The 14,773-nt window shown below is 31.7% G+C and overlaps 1 pseudogene; it reads left to right on the forward strand.

Annotated features, from left to right (window-relative positions):
- The first annotated feature begins 8,907 nt into the window (after positions 1 to 8,907).
- LOC137816787 (small nucleolar RNA R71) lies at positions 8,908 to 9,013 on the forward strand (annotated as a pseudogene).
- Positions 9,014 to 14,773: the final 5,760 nt, after the last annotated feature.

The raw sequence follows: 14,773 nt of genomic DNA on the forward strand, positions 1-14,773 counted from the left end.
CCATCATCTCTCTAAAAACTCATTTTCCTTTCCTTTGCCTTCTCTCTAACATTTCGACATCCTCGCTCATTAGATCAACGATCGGAGTCCGCCATTGGACTTCTGGCAGTGAACTCTACAAGATTGAACGATCAAAATCTTAGATAGAGTAAGTTCATTCTTAGCTCTTTTTCCTTTGAGTTAGTTTTGACCTGGTTAGGTTAGGTTGCCTTTTAGTTTAAGTTTGCATGTGAGGTTTTTATCTTCAGAATTAGTCTTTGTTAGATTTGTGATCAGGACTCTGCAGTGCAGGTTAGGGTATCCTTAACCTTTTGGTGGGTTTGGAGCTCTTAGTGAGCATCTGTTAAAGTCCAGGTTAGAAGATTTGAATGTGAGTGTGACGTGGTCACAAATTCCAAATTTTGTTACAAGATTTCTTGTTTTGAGTAGATTGTAGTTTGATTGAAATTGAAAGTGTTGTGATTGAGAATTGGTTGTTTGATTTAAATGGTTTTGGAATTAGAAATCATATATATGTATAGATGGACATAATAACTCAATGATTCAATGAGAGTGATTGTATCATGCTGAACAAGAACTGTCAATGTAATGTGTAGATTTATAATTTATGAATTGAATGAGATATTGATTTATAATCTAATAGGTATATTAAGTTATGCAGAATTTTTCTGCATATTTCGCTCAAGCTAACAAGTTCTAGCTCAAGCTAAAAAATTTGTGCTCTCTGGAGGATTTTAGCTCAAGCTAGCGAATTCTAGCTCAAGCTAAAAGTTTGGGTGCTCTCTAGAGGATTTTAGCCTAAGCTAGCGAATTTTAGCTCAAGCTAAAATTTTGGGTGCTCTTTGGTGGATTTTAGCTCAAGCTAGCGAATTCTAGCTCAATCTAAAATTCTGGTTGCTCTCTGGCGAATTTCTAGCTCAAGCTAGCAATTTCTAGCTCAAGCTAGAGTCTAAAAAAATTTAAAAAAATAATAAATAAAAATAAAAATATTAAACTAATTTTTATTTGCTTTTAAAAGATTGATTTATTTATTTCTATATAGTTTTTCTTATAAAGTATGTAAACTTTTATTTCATGTATAGTTAATTTAAAATCTCTTTAATTAGACATTTATATGATTAGTTAATGAATTGTTGTGTATTTAGGAAATTCTAAACATTGGTATGATTTGATTGTTTGATGTTGGATATTATGAGGTTCAAAATATGAATTCTAATCAAGACATAGTATTTTCAGGAAAGAAAATACCGTGTTAAGATTGTTTAGGATGTGCATTGACTAGGGATTCATCTAGAAGGAGATATCCCGACTCTTCTGAGATAATAGAATCATATAGATGAAGTTATTTAGGTGGTGAGAGTCGAAGGAGGTTCATATGAATGGGTAAGTTGTTTGAAAGATAATTAACTTGACCTGTTATATGAATTAACCCTATCATACTAGGAGAGAGATGATATTGAGATTATTTATGCACATAGCTGTGTGGATTTCACAGTGATGTAGTATGACAGGTGCAGATCTCTGAGGCTAAATCAACACACGAGTCTTCCGTAAGTAGAGTCAAGTGTCTATGTGCTATGAGTCAGTAGAAGTATGACATGAGAAAGATGAATATTGAAATTGTTGATAGACGTTTGATGGTTATGTGAAATGCATGAGAAAGGATGGATTTATGTGGATGTTTAAAGTTATATTTATGTTATAAGTTTTAAAAATACCTAGCTTACCCTTTGTTTTGTTTTGTTTTGTGGTTGTTTTTCTTTGATATGTGATGATCGTGTATTTTACACGGGAGCAGATGATGTTACAGGTGATAAAGTTTCTCGATGAGAAGATGGATGATGGAAAATGTTTATTTTCTTTTGAAATTTTGTTTTTAATTTTATGTAAATGTTTTAAGTCTTATAAAGAGAGAGATAATTTGAAACATTATATGAAAGAATTGCATATATATTTGTATTATGTTTATATATTTATTTTAATATTTCATACAAATTATGGTTATTAGATATGGGAAAATATAGGGATGTTACAATATGCTATTTGTGTAAGTATTTGTGGAAGGAAATAAATTGTCCAACTATATTATTTTGGACAAAAATTTCTCACAAAATTATGAGATAAAAAATAATACTTAGAAATTGATATAAAAGATTGAAGGGAAATGGTTCCAAAAAGTAATAGCACCCGTAACTAATTACATCTCCTAAAAGATTATATAATGCAAGTAAATACATACATGTATATCGTTCACATTTAATTTAATTCATATAGAATTATAAAAAGATACCTCATGGTTTTTAACTTATACACATATATCCAAATAAAATATATGAAAAGGAAAAGTTAAACTCCATCTTCTCATTGTGGAGTTCTTCCAATTGTAACATTCTCTACTCATGTGTAACACACAATCATCACGGATTTTAAAACAAACACAAAAAAGAAAGTAGCTAGAGATTTTTAAAACTTATAATATAAGTTTAGATTTTAATTAATACAATCACAAACATATGAATCATCACACTTCATCCATTTTACTATGTTAAAAAATCAAGTGTCTATAATTAACGCACAGTCAATACCACTCATGCCAAAAATCCACTAACATATATACAAAAACACTTAACTCTATTTTTGGAAGACTTGTGCGTTGAATTTAACTTACAATTTTGCACCCATCGTACTATCCCACTGTGATAACTCTCCACACAACATGTACATATGAATAAATTCACCTCATATAACATGGTTAATCCATAAGCTAGCTAGGCCAATTATTTTCCAAACTACAGACTCAAGCATATGAACCTCATTTGACTCTCACCACTTAATAATTTTCATCTATATGATTCCAATATACTAGTAGACTCGGGATATCTCCTTCTATAAGAATCTCTAATTCAATGCACATCCTAAATATTCTCAACATGACATAAAATCAATATTTCAAATACATATATAATTAAAATTTATATATAATTTAATTAAAGCAATAAAAAAACATCAAATATTTTAAAACAAATTAGCTAGAGCGAAAAAAAAATTAATTACATTATGATCATATTAGTTGTTGTAAGTTAACCATAACTAATGATTTCCTTGGGATGATCAAAGAAAAGTAGTTGGAGGATCCTAGTCTGAAATGTACTATTGAGTTGTTAGGTATAGATCAAACTAAAAATTTTATGATGGGATGTTGGGATTCAAAGGTAGAATATGTGTATTGGTAGATGAAGAGATGGAGAGAAGGATTATGGATAAGGGTAATAAAGGTTATCTTAGCTTACACCCAAGTATGAGTAAGATGTATCAGGACCTGAAGGAGTCCTTTTGGTGGTCGGGTATGAAGAAAGAGATAGGCCAATATATTGTTACATGCATGACATTTCAAAAAGCAAAAGTGGAGCATGAGATGCATGGTGGGTTGTTGTAGCATTTAAATGTTCCTAAGTGGAAATATGATAGCATTGTCATGGATTTTGTTATCCATTTGCAAAGGTCAGTGACATGTCATGATGTAGTTTGGGTGATAGTTGACAAACTGATAAAAAGTGCACATTTGTTTCTAGTGAGTTTGAGGATATTTACGACCAAGCTGACACAATTGTATATTAAAGAGATTATAAGACTGCATGGAGTGCCTTCCAACATTGTGTTAGATAGAGGTTTACCTCTCGGTTTTGGTAGACTATGCAAGATACATTGGGAACCATATTGAGAATGAGTTTTACATATCATCCTCAAATACATGAATAGTCTAAGAGAACGATCCAATCTTTAGAAGATTTGTTAAGGACGTATATATAGGATTATCTAGGTAGTTTGAATGAAATGTTGCCTTTGGTGGGGTTTACATACAATACCAATTTTCATGCTAGTATTGGAATTACACCATATGAGGCTTTGTGTGGGATGAAGTGTAGAAATTATTTGTGTTGGTATAAAGATGGAGAGGTGATTTTGGTTGGACCAAAGTTACTCTAACAGACTACTTAGAAGACAAAACAAATTTAAGAAATGAGTCATATGTAGATCAGAGAAGAAAGCCTTAAGAGTTTTCAGCTGGAGACCATTTGTTCATGAAAGTAACACCTACTAAGGGTGTAGGAAAAGTTATCAGATAGAGAAAGTTGTATCGTAAGTTCATTGGACCTTATCAAATTCTAAGAAAGATAAGTCTAGTACCTTATGAGTCGCTCTACCTCCTCAGTTAGCAAACCTACATAATGTATTTCATGTGTCTCAGTTGAGGAAGTACATACCTGATCCGAGCCATGTGTTGGAGGTGGAATATGCAAGTCAAGGAAAACTTATCATATGGGGTTAAATGATGACTTTTTACGGCAAGTGCACCGCTTTGTCAGAAGTAATAATTGTCCCTAAGGACGGATATCGATCCCACAAGGAACAATGAATTATCAAGTACAATAATCGCTAAATATAGAACAAAACAATTAAAAGTGTATTGAAAGTGGTTGTGTTGGCAATGATCAATAAGAAAACAGACAAAAAATTAGTTGTTTCAATTGGAAAAATAGGGATTAGGTTTCATCTCTCTCACTCTCATGTATTTTGATTAGCATGTCAATATTAAGTTCTTTGATTGAAATTGATGCCCATATAAAAATCATCTATATCGATTCCTCGCATATAAAATCCTTAAGAATGTCCCCTAACTATCGATCCCTCGCATAATTATAAGAACAACTTAGAACGAAGCTCAGACATTTAATAGCAATTAACATTTCAAGTCTATTCCTAGCACTCAAATATGTTAAGTATTGTTGTTTAGGTCCGAACCCTAAAAATACCTCCCGATCAGATTTAAGATTCTCAATTTGTCACGGAAAATTAAAAGTAAAACAACAATACCAATAATCAATCAAAAACTGAATATTAATATATAAAATATCACCTCAATACATAAGAGTTTGAGCAGATTACTCTCAATCCCAAAGGGTAGAATTAGCCACGCATACTTCTATCACCTTCCATTCTCCCAATTGGTTACAATTCACTCTATGGTGTTTTCCTCTCAATCTGGCACACTACAATTGAGCCTCTAGCCCTCTATTTATCCTAGTTTTCTAGGATTAGGTTGCTTCCTATGTCGTGCTAATGGGCTAAATGATAAAACATAAAAAAGATCCAATCTTTCTTTTCATCTTTTTCCATTTTGGGACCTTCTATCTTTATCTTTTTAGCTCAAATCATTCATCTTAAATCCAAATCTCCAATCTTCCTTAGAAATCTGCAATTAACACCAAATTTGGGAATAAAATACTCTTATTCAAATAAAAATCATAAAAAATATAAAAAGGTATAAATTCATAAATTAGGGATTATTTTATATGTAAATTAGCAATAAATCCTCATAAGTGCCTATATTTTAATATGAAATATTACTGAAATTAAGCACTTATCACTCTCCCCAACTTAGAATCTTGCTTGTCCTCAAGCAAAGTAAATGAATATATTTGAATTTAAATATCAAACAACTTAATTCACTAAACAACATATCAAATTAGAAACTTATGATGCTTCCAAATTTAAATATAAATTATAGACACAATCAACTTCCAAGATCAAATCAAAACAAACAAATGACAATTCATCAAGGAATATCTTCTCATATGCGCTCACAGGTAAGTGTTTCTCTCTATTTTCACTGAATCATAACAAATCACAGTTGCTTTTCATTTCATCTTCAAATCACAAACATATTAGAAACATGAATCTTGAGGTCTTTTTCAAGGTTGTAATGAGGCTGCGCTTCCAAAAAATATTGGTTTTTCTTATATAACAAAATGCACATCTTAAAGAAGAAGAACATACCTACAATTCAATTATAGAGAACATATATGTTATCTAATTACCACTTTCTTTCGATGTCACCTTTTTCCTCATTTTCTTTCTTTTCATGATTTTCATGAAATTTTTTTCTATCTTTATTTTCTTATTTCTTTTTCTTCTTCTGTTTCTCTTTCTTTTTTGTTTTGTTTTCAATAATAGGAAAAGATTCTTCCTATTTTCAACTTTTTGAACGTTCAAAATCAGAACCAACCATTCCCTTTTCTATATGTATTGCATCTATGTTCTCCTTCCTTAGACATGCTAAAGGGTAGAAAATTATATCAATAAAGGTTAAGGTGCAATATTAACAAAAAAATTCTTGGGCCAAAGGGATATAAAAAAAATGGAATTCTAATATAAAGGTTGGATTTTTGGCCCTGGCTCCTAATTAACACAAACAAATGCCTCAATCATCTTCATGCTCTTTTATGATGCAACAAAAATAAAAATTAAGCAACCACAACTGTCAATTCATCAGTAAAACCCTCAAAATTGTTTAAGGTTCACACACTCACTTGGTTTAAATGGTCTCATTCCTTTTTGTCTTGTCATTATCTGTCCTAATCAATCATCCTGTTAAATTTCCATGTATCATAATTTTAACTACATTTGAATAGGGATTCAATCATATTTTCTTTTCTAACCTGTGTCTAATTCATCTCACTATTTAATATCTAAACACAAATTCTTTTTTCCACAATTCAAAATTAATATTCTAGTTCTTTTTTTTATTTGAGAAAAATAAACTAGAAAACAAACAAATTAAAACTGGAAATTTATTCAAGAAAGATAATTCAAAACCTAAAACTAACAAACTAACAAAAACAACAAATTTATTCAAAATACAAAATAAGCAATTAAAACAAACAAAAAACAAAATAACCGAAAAATAAAATAAAATAAATAAAAACTAAACAGAAAATAAAATTCAAATAATTGAAAAGAAAAGAGAATTAGAAAGATAAAACCATATTTTTGCTCAATCCTCTCTTCTTAAGAAGTCATCCAGCTTTTTGTTAAAATCTTTATCTATAGTCTTGCTTCATTTGCTGGATCTGCCCCCTTGACTAATAGAACCTGTCCTCAGGTCAAAATACCTGCAAAATGATTAAGAGGCATACAAGATTTTTTTTTTTGAAAAATAAAATAAATAAAGGTAACAACATAAAACTAAAATGTGGGTTGGGTTGCCTCCTAGTAAGCGCGTCGTATAGCTTAACGAAAGTTTGTTATCAAGGAGGATATTTATCTTGTTCCACCCGTGCTTTTGTTATCACTTTTGTCCGTCTTGAATATGGCTCTTCAACTTCAATTTTTCCGTCCTTCTTCAATTCCTTGATGACCCATAATTTTCTCGTTTTCTTCCTTCCTCTACCCCTACCTGTGTTGAGCATGATAGGTTGTCCTGGACGATACTCCTCTCCTTCCACTAGCTTTCCTTGATTGTCTCCTTTTGCCTCTAACTTTTCATGACGTATAACTTTCTCCTTTGACTTTGAACTCTTCATCTTTTCACTATTTCTTGGAATTTCCTCTTGTTTCCCAGTCTCATCTGCAGTACAGTTGGTTACATCATTAAAAAGATTAAATTTTACCTCTTCATCATGAGACCTTACAAGAATTTCTCCCTTGTCAACATCAACTATGACTTTAGCAGTTTTCATTAAAGGTCTGCCGAGAATCAAAGGGACCTCCTCATCTGCTTTCATGTCCAGGATAACAAAATCCACCAGAAATATGAATTTGTCTATTTGCATAAGGATATCTTCAACCACACCATAGGGATACTTCACTGTTCTGTCAGGAAATTGTAACTGCATCTTGGAGGGTTTAACCTCCAAGTTACCTATCTGTCTTAACATGGATAATGGCATCAAATTTACACTTGACCCTAAGTCCAATAAAGCATTATACACAAATAAATTACCAATTGACACAGAAATAGTAAAACTCCCTGGATCCTTGAATTTCTTTGGCAAAGTTTTCGAGAAACTGCTCCCTGCTTCCTTCTCTCCATATTTATTTTTAAAACAACATATCTTCCTTCTAACTTCATCAAAATATGTCTTTTTCTCTGGCCATCCTGCAAAATAATTTTTTGGAAGCAAATTGTCAGAAAATAATCCTTCCTTTTCTTTTTTTATGTTCATGTGGAATATTTCTTTTGCGATTTCTACAATTTCACAATTTTCTCCCTCTTCCTTATTTTTTCCCTTTTCTTTTTCAACCTTCACCATCTCACCATTTTCTTCTCTGGTTTTCTCATCACCCTCAGTAGTGATGTTATTGCAATGCTCCTTGGGGTTGGTGGTAGTGTTAGCTGAGAATTGGCCAATTTTCCCTTCTACAGTTTGTGTGAGTTGTGACATTTGTTTAACTAGCCGTCCTATCTGAGTTTCCATGCTCCTAATCGAAGCCATACTATTTTCCTGTGTACTCACAATCTTTGACAAAACATCTTCCACTTTATTCATCATGTCAGGAATAGATGGAGAATTCGATTGATGCTGCTGTTGGAAAGACCCTTGCTTGTTGGATGAATTAAAGTCTTGCTTCCATCCAAAATTTTGATTTTGATTATTTTTCCAACCTTGAGGATAATTGTTGGAAAAACCGCCTTGCCTTCCTTGATTGCCCATATAATTCACCTCAGCTTCAGATGTGTTGTTCTAATAAGAACAGTGACCATTAGGATGATCACCTCCACAAAAATCACACCTGAGAGGTACATTTTGACTTTGGAGTGATTGAACAGCATGCAACTTTTGGGGTAATTGGGTCATCTATGCGGTCAGTTGCTCAAGTTGTTGTGTCAGAATTTTATTTTGAGCTAGCAATGCATCTGCAGTGTTTAACTCCAATACTCCTCTTTTTTGATGATTTTGTCTAACATGTTGAGCTTGATAGTCAGTTTTGGCCAAAGCTTCTATAATCCTCATTGCTTGATCTGCATCAACAACCATCATTGTGCCACTAGCCGCGGCATCTAGGAGCATCTTTGTATTTGATCTGAGACCATTAATAAATATGCTTAGTTGAGCAATATCTTCAAAACCATGGTTTGGGCATTTTCTCAGCATCCTCTTGAATCTCTCCCATGTCTCACAGAAAGACTCTTCTACTCCTTGTCTGAACATAGATATTTCAGACTTAGCATTGATGTAACTAGAGATTGGGAAAAATCTTTGCAAACTTTTTTCCTCCACATCCTTCCATTTGGTTAAACTCTGATTAGGATGAGATATAAGCCACTCCTTTGCTTTCCCTGCCAAAGAAAAAGGAAATAAACGCATGTATACACTCTCAAGATCACCTGATTGGAAACCCATAGTTCCCACCAATTCATAAAAAGTAGCCAAGTGTGTATGAGGATCCTCATGATCCATCGCCGTGAATTGATTGGTACTAATGAGGGTAAGGAACGCAGGCTTCATCTCCAAGGCCCTGTTAGTTGCAGGCACTGCAATGCTAGAAAAGTGTCTAGGCCCTTGATGTATGGCGTAATCTCCAAGAGTTCTTCTAGGAGGTGGTGTTTCCTCCCCGCCATGTTGTTATTCTCCTGGAAAATATCAATGGAAAAAGAAGAAGATGTGGAAGAATACTCTCTATTATCTTCTTGATTCTCTTTTGTCTTTGATTTTTGATTTTTTCTAGTCACCTTCTCAATTTCTGCTTCAAATAGCAAGTGGTCTTCTGGAACTTGACCTCTCAATATCATATAAAAAAAGCTAATGCAAGGGTTAGAAGGAAAAATTCACAAGTAGTAACCGCAATTTTATACTTTATATTATTTATTATTTTTATTTTAATTTTTTAATTTTTTTTCGAAAATTCAAAAATAAACAAGAATTTAAATAGCTAACTAAAATAAACTACAAATTAAAACTTAAAGATAAAATAAAACAAAAACAAAACACTAAAATGACACTAAGAAAATAAAACAAAGATATTCAGAAAAGAAAAAAAAATTTAACAAAAATAAAAAAATATAAATAAAATAAAAACTAAAACAGAATAGAAGAAAACAATGAAGACGAGAAATAATTAAAATCAAGAAATAAAAACAGAATAAAATAAATACTAGGAATAAAAACAAAATAGAATAAAACAAATAAAACAGAAACGTAAACAACTAACTAACTTATTTTAAAGATACTACGTAAACTAAGTTTAGGTAAAACTAAAAACTACAACTAGTAATAATAAATAATAAAAAAAAACTACCTAAACCTAAATAAAACTACGTAACTAAACCTAAAAATAACTAAAATAAAATAAAATCAAAACAAAAATCAAACTAAATCTAAAATAAATAGAAATAACTAAAATCAAAATAAGAATTAAAATAATAACAGCAAATCAGCAAATTAAAATAAAATAAAAACAAATCTGTTTAAAAAAAAAACAAAATTAAAACAAATCAAAACAATTAAAATATTCACAATATTTAGGAAATTATACTCAACAAATCAAACCTGTTCCCCGACAACAGGCGCCAAAAACTTGATGACTTTTTACGGCAAGTGCACCGCTTTGTCAGAAGTAATAATTGTTTCTAAGGACGAATATCGATCCACAAGGAACAATGAATTATCAAGTACAATAATCGCTGAATATAGAACAAAACAATTAAAAGTGTATTGAAAGTGGTTGTGTTGGCAATGATCAATAAGAAAACAGACAAAGAATTAGTTGTTTCAATTGGAAAAATAGGGATTAGGTTTCATCTCTCTCACTCTCATGTATTTTGATTAGCATGTCAATATTAAGTTCTTTGATTGAAATTGATGCCCATATAAAAATCATCTATATCGATTCCTCGGATATAAAATCCTTAAGAATGTTCCCTAACTATCGATCCCTCGCATAATTATAAGAACAACTTAGAACGAAACTCAGACGTTTAATAGCAATTAACATTTCAAGTCTATTCCTAGCACTCAGATATGTTAAGTATTGTTGTTTAGGTCCGAACCCTAAAAATACCTCCCGGTCAGATTTAAGATTCTCAATTTGTCACGGAAAATTAAAAGTAAAACAACAATACCAATAATCAATCAAAAACTGAATATTAATATATAAAATATCACCTCAATACATAAGAGTTTGAGCAAATTACTCTCAATCCCAAAGGGTAGAATTAGCCACGCATACTTCTATCACCTTCCATTCTTCCAATTGGTTACAATTCACTCTACGGTGTTTTCCTCTCAATCTGGCACACTACAATTGAGCCTCTAGCCCTCTATTTATCCTAGTTTTCTAGGATTAGGTTGCTTCCTATGTCGTGCTAATGGGCTAAATGATAAAACATAAAAAAGATCCAATCTTTCTTTTCATCTTTTTCCATTTTGGGACCTTCTATCTTTATCTTTTTAGCTCAAATCATTCATCTTAAATCCAAATCTCCAATCTTCCTTAGAAATATGCAATTAACACCAAATTTGGGAATAAAATACTCTTATTCAAATAAAAATCATAAAAAATATAAAAATGTATAAATTCATAAAGTAGGGATTATTTTATATGTAAATTAGCAATAAATCCTCATAAGTGCCTATATTTTAATATGAAATATTACTGAAATTAGGCACTTATCATTAACCCAATTAGGATTGAAGATCATTAAAGGTAAGACCATCAGTATGGTGAAGGTGTTGTGGGATGTTAAGTTTGGTGATTCTGTTGAACCAAGTGGTGTTCATGTTTTGAAGAATCCAAATCCTTTGAAGGATGTTGAAGCCTCTGCTATGCTTGATGTTGCTGTGCTGGTTTAAGATTTGTTCTGGGGTAGTTTATATGTTGTAATCCATCCTGTGATTAAATCTAAAGCATTAACATTCTCAATCTTTGTGAAAGTAAAATGTTTTCAAATTAAGTTAAAACAACCGATTGTTTTGTCGAAACAACTGATTGTTTATACTTAGGTGTTTTGAGAAAAAGATTGAAAACTGTTTTGAATGGTTGAACTGTTAAAGTACCAAAACAACCGATTGATTCGAGGAAACAACCGATTGTTTGTTTTGGGACCATAACAGAAAAACTGTTTTCTCGTTGACTGAGCTTTAAATGTTTTAACTGCTTACGCTCCAGTCATTAAATGCTTTGACCAATCTTTTAATGCAATTTAAGAGTTTGTTAAGATTTGATAACAAACTACATCTTTGAATAAATTCAGAAAAACATATTTGACAATTAAGATTTTTTTTTTACAAAGTTTTTCAAAAGAGTTTTTCAAAATGTTGAGATTGCTAAGAGTTTGTGATTGATCAAAGTGTTGGAATAGGATTATGCTTGTATTGATTTCAAATTATCTTTTGTAACAAGTATAATCCTTGTACTCTGTTGAACAATTCGTTTCTGTGTTTGCTGAGATTGGCTGTGTTTTCTTGAGCTGTTTAAGATCAACAATCTTAGTGTTGGCCAAGGAGAGTGTGTTTCTTGAGGTGTTCAAGGTCATTCTCTTGGTTGTTGTGTAACTGATCAAGTGGTGATTGCTTAGTGGATTTCCTCAGGGTTTCTGAGAAGACTGGATGTAGCTCTGGTTTGGAGTGAACCAGTATAAACAACTGTACAATCTCTCTATCTCTAACTCTTTAAATTCAGTTTATTTGTTGTTTGCTGGTATAAACAACCGATTGTTTTTCTGGTACTACAGCTTTTGCTTCCTGTTTTGGCTAACTGAATTGCTGAATCAATTGGTTCCTGAGATAAATTCATTCTAGTTTTGAAAAGTTTGCGAAAACCCTCTTTAAACAATTCACCCCCTCTAGTTTAAAGTTATCTTTTCTAACAGATTCCACGTGGAAAATGAAGGAAACCATGAGATAAACCTATCCCAACCTTTTTTATGGTAAGTCACTTTTTGAGAAAGAAAATTTGTCTTATTGGAGAGAATGTAAGGACCTAAAAAATAGTTTTAGAGTAAAACTGGTATAATTATAATGACATCTAAATATTTTATTATTAAAGTGAAAAATCAATTATTCAATTTTCATTTTAAAATAACCACCATATCTTTAGAAAATATTTTATTTTCTTCTCTACCTTCTATATAGATTTCTAATTTCATTATTCATTGGATTGATGATCGGAGTCCACTTTTGGGCTCATGGCAGTGAGTATATTAAAGTTGCCTGATAAAAAATTTGTTTAGAATAAGTTCACTTTTACTTCATTTTCCTTTAAGCTAGTTTTAAGTTTTCTTATTTATCGGGCAGACGTGCTTTGCATGTGGTAGACAATTTTCGCTCAAGTGAAAATTGTACTACAACTAAACCTGGTCTCGGTCGTATTTTCGCTCAAACACAAGTCATTTTTGTTCATTATTTTTTTTTTAAAAAAGCCTTTAAAAAAATTAAAAGGTTGTGTTGCTGAATTTTTATTGCTTTAATTAAATTATATGTAAATTTTAATTATACATGTATTTGAAACAATGACTTTATGTGTTTATGTGATTTTTTTTTATATTTTTGAGTTGCTTTCAAAATCTTTTTTTTATTATTAATGAATTGTGATGATTCATATGTTTGTAATGGTATTTCTTAAAATCTAAAGTTATATTAGAAGTTTTAAAAATCTATAATTTATACTACTTTTTATTTATGTTTCTTTTAGAATATGTGATGATGATGTGTAACATGAGAGCATATAATATTGCAGGTGATAAAACTCCAAACAAATCAAGTTTATCTTTTTCTTATGGTGTTTTATTTTGATTTACATCTATATTTCAAAAAATATATTTAAAGAGGAATATCTTTTGTAATAATATTTAATAATAATACAAATAATATATATATATATATAATTACCTGTATGATATTAAGTAATGTAACTAGAAAAATATGGAAAAGAGTAGATATTATAATGAAGGCTGTTAAAAAAATTATAGTTCAAATACGAGAATAAAGATAAAGAAATAATGTTTTTTTTTTAATTTATTGATTTGATTAGAAAAATGATTAAAATTTTTTGAATGAGAAAAAACATTTTAGCATTTAGGTATTGAATAGGAATAAAAAAGTTATTTAGTTAAAGTAAAGGGGGAATTTTATGTGATAATCTTATTAAGAAATCTTGAATTTAGTCTTTAATGTCCTACAAGAACATATAATCAAAATTGTACATGCCGGACATCGACGTTAAGGATCGACATCGAACTTCGTCAACAGAGGGAGAGATCGAACGTCGGTGATCAGAACAACTATAGTGGGCCACGTAAGGTGGGTCCCAAAATTACACTAGTTACCAATTAAACATCAGTGATGGGAGGAAGCCCTAAGACACGAGGGATCCATGCAGATGTTGTGTATAGCGCATTCAGGTGCGACACGAGTAAATAGTCTTTGGAAGCGCTAAGGCCCGTTAGGGTTAGGGTTTCTAAGGGAAGCTGCATACATGGCACGTGAATACTTAAGGCACCCACAAAACAGATGACCCCAGAGATTTGGTGCACAAGTTGGTACCTAGGCGGCCATTCTGTTACTCGTTGTACTCCAATTAAGGGAAGTTCCATGTGCCAGATTACGCTAAGATTATGTAATAGCGGCGCAGGGACATTCTCCAAGGAACCCAAGACACGAGTAACAGAACAGAGGTAAACCCTAGTTTCAACCTATATCAAGGGGACTAAGAACCCTGGCAAGGTACACAGTTTCTAAGACTGAAACTACTTTATACACTTAGTGTTTCTTTGCCCTAATACTGACTTGAGTGTCGGAGTGCAAATGGCCGTTAAGGCGCCCTTTGTCTTTACGGGTGAGAGATTCTTCAACCAAGGAAATTCGATTCTCAGGTGGAGATAGGAGGGCCAGAGGCTGCCGTTTGAGTCAACCGGCAAGAACATTTGGCGTTCACCGTGGGGCCCAATAAAACAAGGTCCCATTCACAATCGTGATAGAAGAGTTTACCAATG

This window comes from Phaseolus vulgaris, chromosome 1 (genome assembly GCF_051622355.1).
Source record: "Phaseolus vulgaris cultivar YP4 chromosome 1, ASM5162235v1, whole genome shotgun sequence".
Classification (NCBI taxonomy): Eukaryota; Viridiplantae; Streptophyta; class Magnoliopsida; order Fabales; family Fabaceae; genus Phaseolus; species Phaseolus vulgaris.